Here is a 10504-nt window from a genome sequence, read left to right on the forward strand (position 1 = left end):
TTCCAGTGGGGAGAACAAGTATTTGATATACTGCCGATTTTGCAGGTTTTCCTACTTACAAAGCATGGAGAGGTCTGTAATTTTTATCATAGGTACACTTCAACTGTGAGAGACAGAATCTAAAACAAAAATCCAGAAAATCATATTGTATGATTTTAATGTAATCAATTTACATTTTATTGCATGACAAGTATTTGATACATCAGAAAAGCAGAACTTAATATTTGGTACAGAAACCTTTGTTTGCAATTACAGAGATCATACGTTTCCTGTAGTTCTTGATCAGGTTTCCACACATTGCAGCAGGGATTTTGGCCCACTCCTCCATACAGACCTTCTCCAGATCCTTCAGGTTTCGAGGCTGTCGCTGGGCAATACGGACTTTCAGCTCCCTCCAAAGATTTTCTATTGGGTTCAGGTCTGGAGACTGGCTAGGCCACTCCAGGACCTTGAGATGCTTCTTACGGAGCCACTCCTTAGTTGCCCTGGCTGTGTGTTTTGGGTCGTTGTCATGCTGGAAGACCCAGCCACGACCCATCTTCAATGCTCTTACTGAGGGAAGGAGGTTGTTGGCAAAGATCTCACGATACATGGCCCCATCCATCCTCCCCTCAATACGGTGCAGTCGTCCTGTCCCCTTTGCAGAAAAGCATCCCCAAAGAATGATGTTTCCTCCTCCATGCTTCACAGTTGGGATGGTGTTCTTGGGGTTGTACTCACCCTTCTTCTTCCTTCAAACACGCGAGTGGAGTTTAGACCAAAAAGCTCTATTTTTGTCTCATCAGACCACATGACCTTCTCCCATTCCTCCTCTGGATCATCCAGATGGTCATTGGCAAACTTCAGACGGGCCTGGACAAGCGCTGGCTTGAGCAGGGGGACCTTGCGTGCGCTGCAGGATTTTAATCCATGACGGCGTAGTGTGTTACTAATGGTTTTCTTTGAGACTGTGGTCCCAGCTCTCTTCAGGTCATTGACCAGGTCCTGCCGTGTAGGTCTGGGCTGATCCCTCACCTTCATCATGATCATTAATGCCCCACGAGGTGAGATCTTGCATGGAGCCCCAGACCGAGGATGATTGCATTATCTGAGGGTGATTGCATCATCGCATTATTATCGGCAGACTCAACAGCCTTGGTTTCTCTAATGACTGCCTCGCCTGGTTCACCAACTACTTCTCAGATAGAGTTCAGTGTGTCAAATCGGAGGGCCTGTTGTCCGGACCTCTGGCAGTCTCTATGGGGGTGCCACAGGGTTCAATTCTCAGGCCAACTCTTTTCTCTGTATATATCAATGATGTCGCTCTTGCTGCTGGTGATTCTCTGATCCCATCTCTACGCAGACGACACCATTCTGTATACTTCTGGCTTTTCTTTGGAAACTGTGTTAACAAACCTCCAGACGAGCTTCAATGCCATACAACACTCCTTCTGTGGCCTCCAACTGCTCTTAAATGCCAGTAAAACTAAATGCATGCTCTTCAACCTTTTGCCGCCTGCCCCTGCCCGCCCGCCTAGCATCACTACTCTGGACGGTTCTGACTTAGAATATGTGGACAGCTACAAATATCTAGGTGTCTGGTTAGACTGTAAACTCTCTTTCCAGACTCACATTAAGCATCTCCAATCCAAAATTATATCTAGAATTGGCTTCCCATTTTGCAACAAAGCCTCCTTCACTCATGCTGCTAAACATACCCTCGTAAAACTGACTATCCTACCAATCATCGACTTTGGCGATGTCTTTTACAAATTAGCCTCCAACACTCTACTCAGCAAGTTGGATGTAGTCTATCACAGTGCCATCCATTTTGTCACCAAAGCCCCATATACTACCCACCACTGCAACCTGTATGCTCTCGTTGGCTGTCCCTCGCTTCATATTCGTCGCCAAACCCACTGGCTCCAGGTCATCTATAAGTCTTTGCTAGGTAAAGCCCTGCCTTATCTCAGCACACTGGTCACCATAGCAACACCCACCCCGTAGCACACGCTCCAGCAGGTATATCTCACTGGTCATCCCCAAAGCCAACTCTTCCTTTGGCTGCCTTTCCTTCCAGTTCTCTGCTGCCAATGACTGGAATTAATTGCAAAAATCACTGAAGCTGGAGACTTCTATCTGCCTCACTAACTTTAAGCATTAGCTGTCAGAGCAGCTTACCGATCACTGCACCTGTACACAGCCCATCTGTAAATAGCCCACCCAACTACCTCATCCCCATATTGTTATTTATTTTTGCTTTTTTGCACCCCAGTGTCTCTACTTGCCCATCATCATCCTCATCTGCACATATCACTCCAGTGTTAATGCTAAATTGTAATTATTTCACCACTATGGCCTATTTATTGCCTTACCTCCCTAATCTTACTACATTTGCACACACTGTATATAGATTTTTCTATTGTGTTATTAACTGTACATTTGTTTATCCCATGTGTAGCTACATTGTTGTTGTTGTTTTTGTCGCACTGCTTTGCTTTATCTTGGCCAGAACTTGTTCTCAACTGGCCTACCTAGTTAAATAAAGGTGACATTTTAAAAAATGTAAAAATTAAGATTATATTGCTCTCCAGCAACTCATTGACATTGTCAGCTTTTTGTTTTTTCCTTCTGGGACATAGATTGTATCTCTTCTACCAGCGCTGTATTGGCCACAAGTGGAGCAAACCCAATGGTACAACATGGATTGCAGCAGCTAGGAGGCCTAGGAGCCTGTATCTCTAGAACAGTCACTGGTTTTCTCAGTTTGAATGTTGAAAGACAATTTGTCAAAAATACCACTCTTTCTGAAGAGAGCATTGCTCACATGATTTGAGTGTTCAGGGTCAAACCCAGGAAGTGCATGCACTGTGGGGACCAGAGAACTCTGTTCCATTGTTAGTCCCAACACAGAGAGGTGATGTGAGAGCATGGATGTGTGCCAAAGAATGGCTTTGTGACCCTGCCGCGCTTATGGACTTCTTGGTCGATGCTGCTCTCCATCTCTTCAGTAGGGCTGAGAGTGTCTGTTCCTCCACTCTTGAGCATGTGCAGCGTGAATATCAGCCTGGTTTCTTTTCATCCCAGTTGGGGCCCTGGGACGGGAGTCATGGTTTGCTGGCTGATGCCCTCTAGGCTTTGGAATGAGGTGCTGAAGCTCCATCTGTGCTTCTCTGTCCTCCTTACACACTTGGAGGATGTGCGTCGCTGTTGAGCCAAATGTCTGACCAGGTGATATGGATACACCTAGAAGTGGAACCTTCTCTTTGTCAGGGAGCTTGGACTGCACTAACCATAGGTGGGCCGTGCAATGCACAGTGTTGCTAAAGATTTCCCAACTATCTGAGCATTTCCCTGAAGGCGTTGGATGAGTAGGTCTGTAACTGTAGACCGTTCTTTCATGGTCTCAGCGTTATAGTTTGCAGAGAGGCGTTGCTGCAGCTCCTTCTGATTGAAAGCCAGTATCGCTGCTGAATTGCCAAGCCTAACAGCTGAAGCAGTGCTGTCATGTGTCCTGCGTAGGAAGCGATCAGATGTATCGTTCATTCGGCAGCCCTTGGTCTGAACTGTGACGGAGATAAGCAGGCAGAACAAGTGAAGTGTATGATTTGTCCATACAAGGGAAATGGCCAAAACCATTATCATCTGTACCAGGAACTGTAGCTAAGCGAGTGCATATGCATGGCATGGCAGGGGTTCTGACCTTTGGCATGCTCTATGTGCATTGGAGCTCAGGCACAAAGTATTTGATCAAACTTGGTTGTGGACGCCATTGCAGTAGGTGCATGTTCCACATTGAGGTTTCTGCTTGCCCTCTCAAATATTTCAGACAAGGTTATTTTCTGGTTGACCACCACTGCCAGGGTGGGTGGCTGGGACTAGAGGAGGCTACAGCTGTGGTACATATCATGATCAGAGAGCTCATAGTCTGTGTCATAAGAGTGGGAGGATTTTGTGGATAGTATGTCAGTGTCATCTGATTCAACATCCATACTCTGTTCAGAGGTAAGGGTTGGGTTTGGTACTGGCAGGGAAGCTTGGCCAGGTTGTGCTCATGGGCAGACTCAATGGTTGCCATATGACTGTCTGTAACTGGAATTTCATAATTACTATTAATTATACATTAATTAAATCACTCAATCTATTTTATAAGAATTTTTAAGATTCCTATTTGCATAAAATAGTCAGAGACCAGTCTTATCAAAATTAGATAGTAGTATTTATTCTCGGAGCACGCTGCCATGAAACCACGAACAACAGTTTATATACAAAATATGACGTCATTGGTTCTAGAATGAATCTCCTCCTCTTGACCAAAATGAAGCAGGTTCAAAAGTTCATTCCAACCTACTAGCGCACACACATGACACACAATATAACTGAATTAACTCTTGACCCCTCACCATTATCCATCACCACTTAGCTGACAGTTCCAGTTAACGGAAAACCTGGGAAAGCCCTCACTGCCTTATCTAAACATCCCAGAGCTAAGGTTCAACCATAGATTAATGACCTTTTCTGCTTACTTAAAAAGAAAAAACACTTCCAATCTTCTCCAACCTGGCTGGAATGGTATTTATTTTACTTAATTACCCCCTGTTTCAGGTTCCACAATCCCTCATTTATGAATTCATATTGTTAATCAGATAAATAAAACAGAGTTTACAAGTTTACTTAGTTACAGTTCTATTTATAATGGGGATATTGTTTAGCTATTTATTCATAAAATTCCTAACACTGTCCAGTGACTTAATTTCCTTACACATCTCAGTGCATCGAGATTCGGCTTTTGGATGCATTGAGAGAAATGTTGACTTACTGTTGGCTCTGACCTGTCGTGCTTCGGGGTCAAGACTCCCATATAAATATGTAAGTTATCAAGGTCCGGGATCAAAACTCCTGCCTATATGAAGCTATCTGACTGGCACAGTCAAGCATGGACTATCAGTCTCGGAGTTGGTGGACTCTGTCATGCGAGGACCTACTGCACTGCTGAGCTCAGGGATCATAGCAAAACTCCAAGTGAAGGGGGTGGTAATGCTGGATCCAAGGGCTGGGACTGGCACAACACCATGGGTCAACAAGCGCCAACAACAGGTACAACTAACTATGATGGCTACGTGGGCTTATTTAGCTAGCTACGAACTAACTTCTGAGGTAATGGGATATACCCGAAGCTAGCTAGCTAACACACAAGGATGGAAATGCCCAACAAAAAGCTATAAAAGGTAGTTAGTGTGGACAGGCACAACAACTAGAGAGGGGGAGTGGATAAATATCAACTACTCACAGCATTTCCTCGAGTTGTTGAAGAATCGTAATTCTGTGGGAAAGTAACGTTAATCCGAAAGGGAATTAATAGCTGTCTCGTAATGTAACACACAAACATGAAGGCGAAGAGAAGACTGTATGCTAACGATTAGAATAAATCTTATTTTTTATTATGGGATACGCCAAATACAGCTACAGACCCAGCCTGACATTGGCAATTAACTAATTGTTACTTTTATTTCAGTGTCAATTGAGGGTACTATGTTTCATGAAGCCAATAGAAGACTGTTGCTCAGGTATGAATAAATCAGGTATGAATAAATTATGTATTATAAGTCTTGGTGATTCAATAGCCTATTTAAGCATTAAATGACTTTTCACACACTATTTTACTCACTGTCAGTAATCCAGAACTATCAGAGACTATTTCGGCTGCTGCTGACAACTGCATGTAAGTTGTTCTTCATCATAATAATTATACACTTAGTATACCAAACATTAAGAGCACCTTCCTAATATTGAGTTGGACCCCCCGCCCCCCTTTTTCCCTCAGAACCACCTCAATTCATCAAGGCATGGACCCTATCATGTGTTGAAAGCATTCCACAGAGATGTTGGCCAATGTTGACTCTAATGCTTCCTGCAGTTGTCAAGTTGGCTGGATGTCCTTTGGGTGGTGGACCATTCTTAAATGGGAAACTGTTGTGTGAAAGTGTTGTGTTGCAGTTCTTGACACAAACCACTGCGCCTGATGCCTACTACCATACCACATTCAAAGGCACTTGCATCATGTTTCTTTCCCATTCACCCTCTGAATGGCATACATACACAATCCATGTCTCAAGGCTTAAAAATCCTTCTTTTACCTGTCTCCTCCCCTTCATCTACACTAATTGAAGTGGATTTAACAGGTTACATCAATAAGGCATCATAGCTTCGAAAGAGCAGGTGTCCTTAATGTTTTGTATACTCAATGTATGTCTGCATAGCGTTTTGTCTTCATTTTGGCAGATTAACTGATGTTTATTTCTGAAGATGAACTACTGTTTTTCCTTTTTTCTCCTCTGGAAGCAGTCAGGCAACAACCCATACTGTACTGGCCCGGGCACTGGAAAAATGGGAAGAATTGATCTGACAACTGGAGGGCTGCTGGGTTCACATCCTCAAAACATTCCCCTACTGCTGGGCCCTTGACCAAAGCCATAACATGCTTTCCATCCAGGGGTGCTGCACTTCAGCTTGAACCTGTGCTCAACTGTATCTGTGAGGTCTGCTGTTTGGGGGGTTGAGGACAGAGCAGAAGACACATTTTTGTTGTTTGCTGTAACTAACAGAGAAAGGTGTATTGTAAAGAAGTCAACCAGAGTTGACATTGGCCACCGTTCAAGCAAAGAGATGCCTCCCTGGCCACTAGTGCATATTTCCAAACTATGTATGCATATAATATAACATTCTAAAAACTATGCTGGTAATGATTATTTAGTTGTTTATTACATTATATTCTTAGCTAAAAATATGACTATTTAATAGTAGTAGCCATAATTCATAAATGGCACCATGCAGGGTTCTATAAGGAAGCATTTTGGTTCAGTGAAGAAGAACCTCTAGGGTTTTTTATAACTTTTAGGGAATCCATATATGAAGCAAGTGATAGAACCCTTTTTGGTTTTATAAGGAACCTTCTTTTCTAAGAGTGTGGCTAATAAATGAGGATGCTTAGGAAGGAGAAAGCTGATACCACTTATGGAGGGGATTTACTCTATCAGGCAAATGGGCAGACAATGGTTCCTAGTTGGTGCCTGGATTGCCTAGTCAAATTGAAGTACTTTGACAAAACTTTACACTGCATATCTGCATATCATTCTCTACCTTTCACTGATGAACAAAGTATTTTGGGGTCAAATGAAGTGTACATGAACCTACCTCATTAAATCAATTATATTACAATTACATCTGAATAACACTGTAAGTGAGCCTGACCCAGGGTAGACATACAGACAGCTAGTAACAGTTGATTATTAGTAAACAAGGAAGTCTTTTGTTTTTATTTGACCATTTCAATTATCCACCTCTCTCCCTCCCCTACTCCCTCCTGGTACAGACAGACTACTGGAGCTTCCCAGAAACAGTAATCACATTCACTATTAATGAGACGTGTTCATTCTGGACCCATTTACTGCTCTTAATAATGCATACTCTCTGGAATTGTCTGTGGGTATATTACACTGTGTGCATATCAAACACACACACACACACACACACACTCTCCATGTCCTCCTGGAAGAGAGATATCTGGTGGTTCGGTCATGTTCTCTGTCTGGCCTCAGGCTTAATACTCTCCAGGAAAATATGAGAATGTATTATGCGGGGGGTCTCAGGGGTTGTTTAAGAAGCTAAAAGACACAATTACATCTCTACAAATGGACAATAAACTACTCTTCTCCTTCTTCAGTCTATAATTTATGTCTGGCAGGCTTTGCACTGATTTAACCACAGTTTCAAATTCATCTGTCACGCTGAAGCATTACAGATTCTGCGATATAAATGTAAAGGTTATTGTGATTGAGCCGACATATGTAGAGTTTTACCATGAATGCAGTCTCCACTAAAGCGGGAAAGTTGTCTTTAAATGTCAATCGCACTGTTAAGCTGAACTTCCACGATGCGGGTTGAATAGTCCCTACTCTATGAAGGGTGCCAAGTGTTTACGCCAGAGCTGATTAGTGTCGGCCCTGGAGGCCCGAAGCACTTCTGGTTTTCATCCTCTCCTTCTAATAAGGGTGAGTGCAATTAACTACCCGGTAGAAACAAAAAACAGAAGTGTTTCGGCCCTGCAGGACTGGAATTTAACTGCCCTGGTTTACACAGTAATAAGATTAGGAAGTTACCAAATGTCAATTCAAAGTCCCTTAGCAAGGGAGGAGGACCAGAGGGAGGAGCTTTAAGAAACATGCAGGAGTGGAGGGAGCGCGGAGGAGTAAGCGCTAGAGGGGAAGGGGGGTTAGAAGTCGGACAGAACCCTGCAGTGTGGTTTTGTATTTGGCTGCGGGGCACACTTCACTGGGCAAGCTCACTGGAAGATGTTCAGCAGTGGTCCATTTCCACCCCCTCCTCACCCCTGCTGACCATTTCCTCAACCCCTCCCCACCGCCTTCCTCACCCCTGCTGACCTCCTCAACCCCTCCTCACCCCTGCTGACCACCTCCTCACCCCTCTCCTCACCCCTACTAACCTCTTCAACACCTCCTCACCCCTGCTGACCACCTCCTCACCCCTGCTGACCACCTCCTCACCCCTGCTGACCACCTCCTCAACCCCTGCTGACCACCTCCTCAACCCCTCCTCACCCCTGCTGACCACCTCCTCAACCCCTTCTCATCCCTGCTGACCACCTCCTCACCCCTGCTAACCTCCTCAACCCCTCCTCACCCCTGCTGACCACCTCCTCAATCCCTTCCCACCCTCCCTCCTCAACCCTGCTGACCACCTCCTCAACCCCTCCTCACCCCTGCTGACCACCTCCTCAACCCCTTCTCACCCCTGATGACCACCTCCTCACCCCTGCTAACCTCCTCAACCCATCCTCACCCCCCTCCTCACCCCTGCTGACCACCTCCTCAGCCCCTCCCCACCCCCCCTCCTCACCCCTGCTGACCACCTCCTCAACCCCTCCCCACCCCCCTCCTCAACCATGCTGACCACCTCCTCACCACCCTCCTCACCCCTCTCCTCACCCCTGCTAACCTCCTTAACCCCTCCTCACCCCTGCTGACCACCTCCTCACCCCTGCTGACCACCTCCTCAACCCCTCTTCACCCCTGCAGACTTACACAGATGCTATTTTTTCATTTTTTTTTTCCATTTTTTTTCTTTCTGGTATCTCCCTCTTTCTTTACCCCACACTCTCTCCCCCGCTCTTTTTCTCAAACCAACCCCCATTTCTCCACCTCTCCCTCTCTCTTCATCCATCTCTCTTTCCCTCTCCTCAGAAATACACGTGTTATTAACACACACCTCTGGCACCCACTAGAGACTGAGTCGAGGTCCGGGCCTGGCTCCTCCGCTACACATTTTAATCATCCATAATGAGAGAGAAATAATAAATACATGTGCCTTTCGCTCCAGCCTGGCCTGTTTGGCTGACATACAGTACCAGTCAAAAGTTTGGACAAACCTACTCATTCCCGGGTTTTTCTTTATTTTGACTATTTTCTACATTGTAGAATGATAGTGAAGACATCAAAACTATGAAATAACACATATGGAATCATGTAGTAACCAAAAAAAGTGTTCAATCAAACTATATTTTATATTTGAGATTCTTCTTAGTTGCCACCCATTGCCTTGATGACTGCTTTGCACATTCTTGGTATTCTCTCAACCAGCTTCACGGGGTAGTCACCTGGAACGCATTTCAATTAACAGGTGTGCCTTGTTAAAAGTTAATTTGTGGAATTTCTTTCCTTCTTAATGCATTTGAGCCAATCAGTTGGGTTGTGACAAGGTGGGGGGGATATACAGAAGATAACCCTATTTGGTAAAAGACCAAGTCCATATGATGGCAAGGACAGCTCAAATAAACAAAGAGAAATGACAGTCCATCATTACAATAAGACATGAAGGTCTATAAGTCCAGAAAATTTCAAGAACTTTGAACACTTCTTCAAGTGCAGTCGCAAAAACCATCATGTACTGTGATGAAACTGGCACTCATGAGGACCGCCACAGAAAGGGAAGACCCAGAGTTACCTCTGCTGCAGAGGATAAGTTCATTAGTTACCATCAGAAATTGCAGGCCAAATAAATGCTTCACAGAGTTCAAGTAACAGACACATCTCAACATCAACTGTTCAGAGACTGCAATATGTAGCAATATGCCATCCCATCTGCAGCAATACACCATCCCATCTGGTTTGCGCTTAGTGGCACTATCATTAGTTTTTTTTTCGACAGGGCAATGATCTAACACAACTCTAGGCCGTGTAAGGGCTTTTTGACCAATAAGGAGAGTGATGGAGTGCTGCATCAGATGACCTGGCCTCTACAATCACCTGACCTTCACCCAATTGAGATGGTTTGGGATGAGTTGGAGAGTTCAAAATGCTTTAAGATTATACCGAACCTTAATCTCATTTGTTTTTCAGTCGTGACTCGAGATTAAAGGTTGTTTGTAATGGAAACAACCTGTTTGTTTATATTTTCTTTGTTAACAAACATTGAAGTGAAACAAGCTTCTATTTTGGGGTCTGATGGG

This window comes from Oncorhynchus mykiss, chromosome 4 (genome assembly GCF_057628025.1).
Source record: "Oncorhynchus mykiss isolate SJ-2025 chromosome 4, ASM5762802v1, whole genome shotgun sequence".
NCBI lineage: Eukaryota > Metazoa > Chordata > Actinopteri > Salmoniformes > Salmonidae > Oncorhynchus > Oncorhynchus mykiss.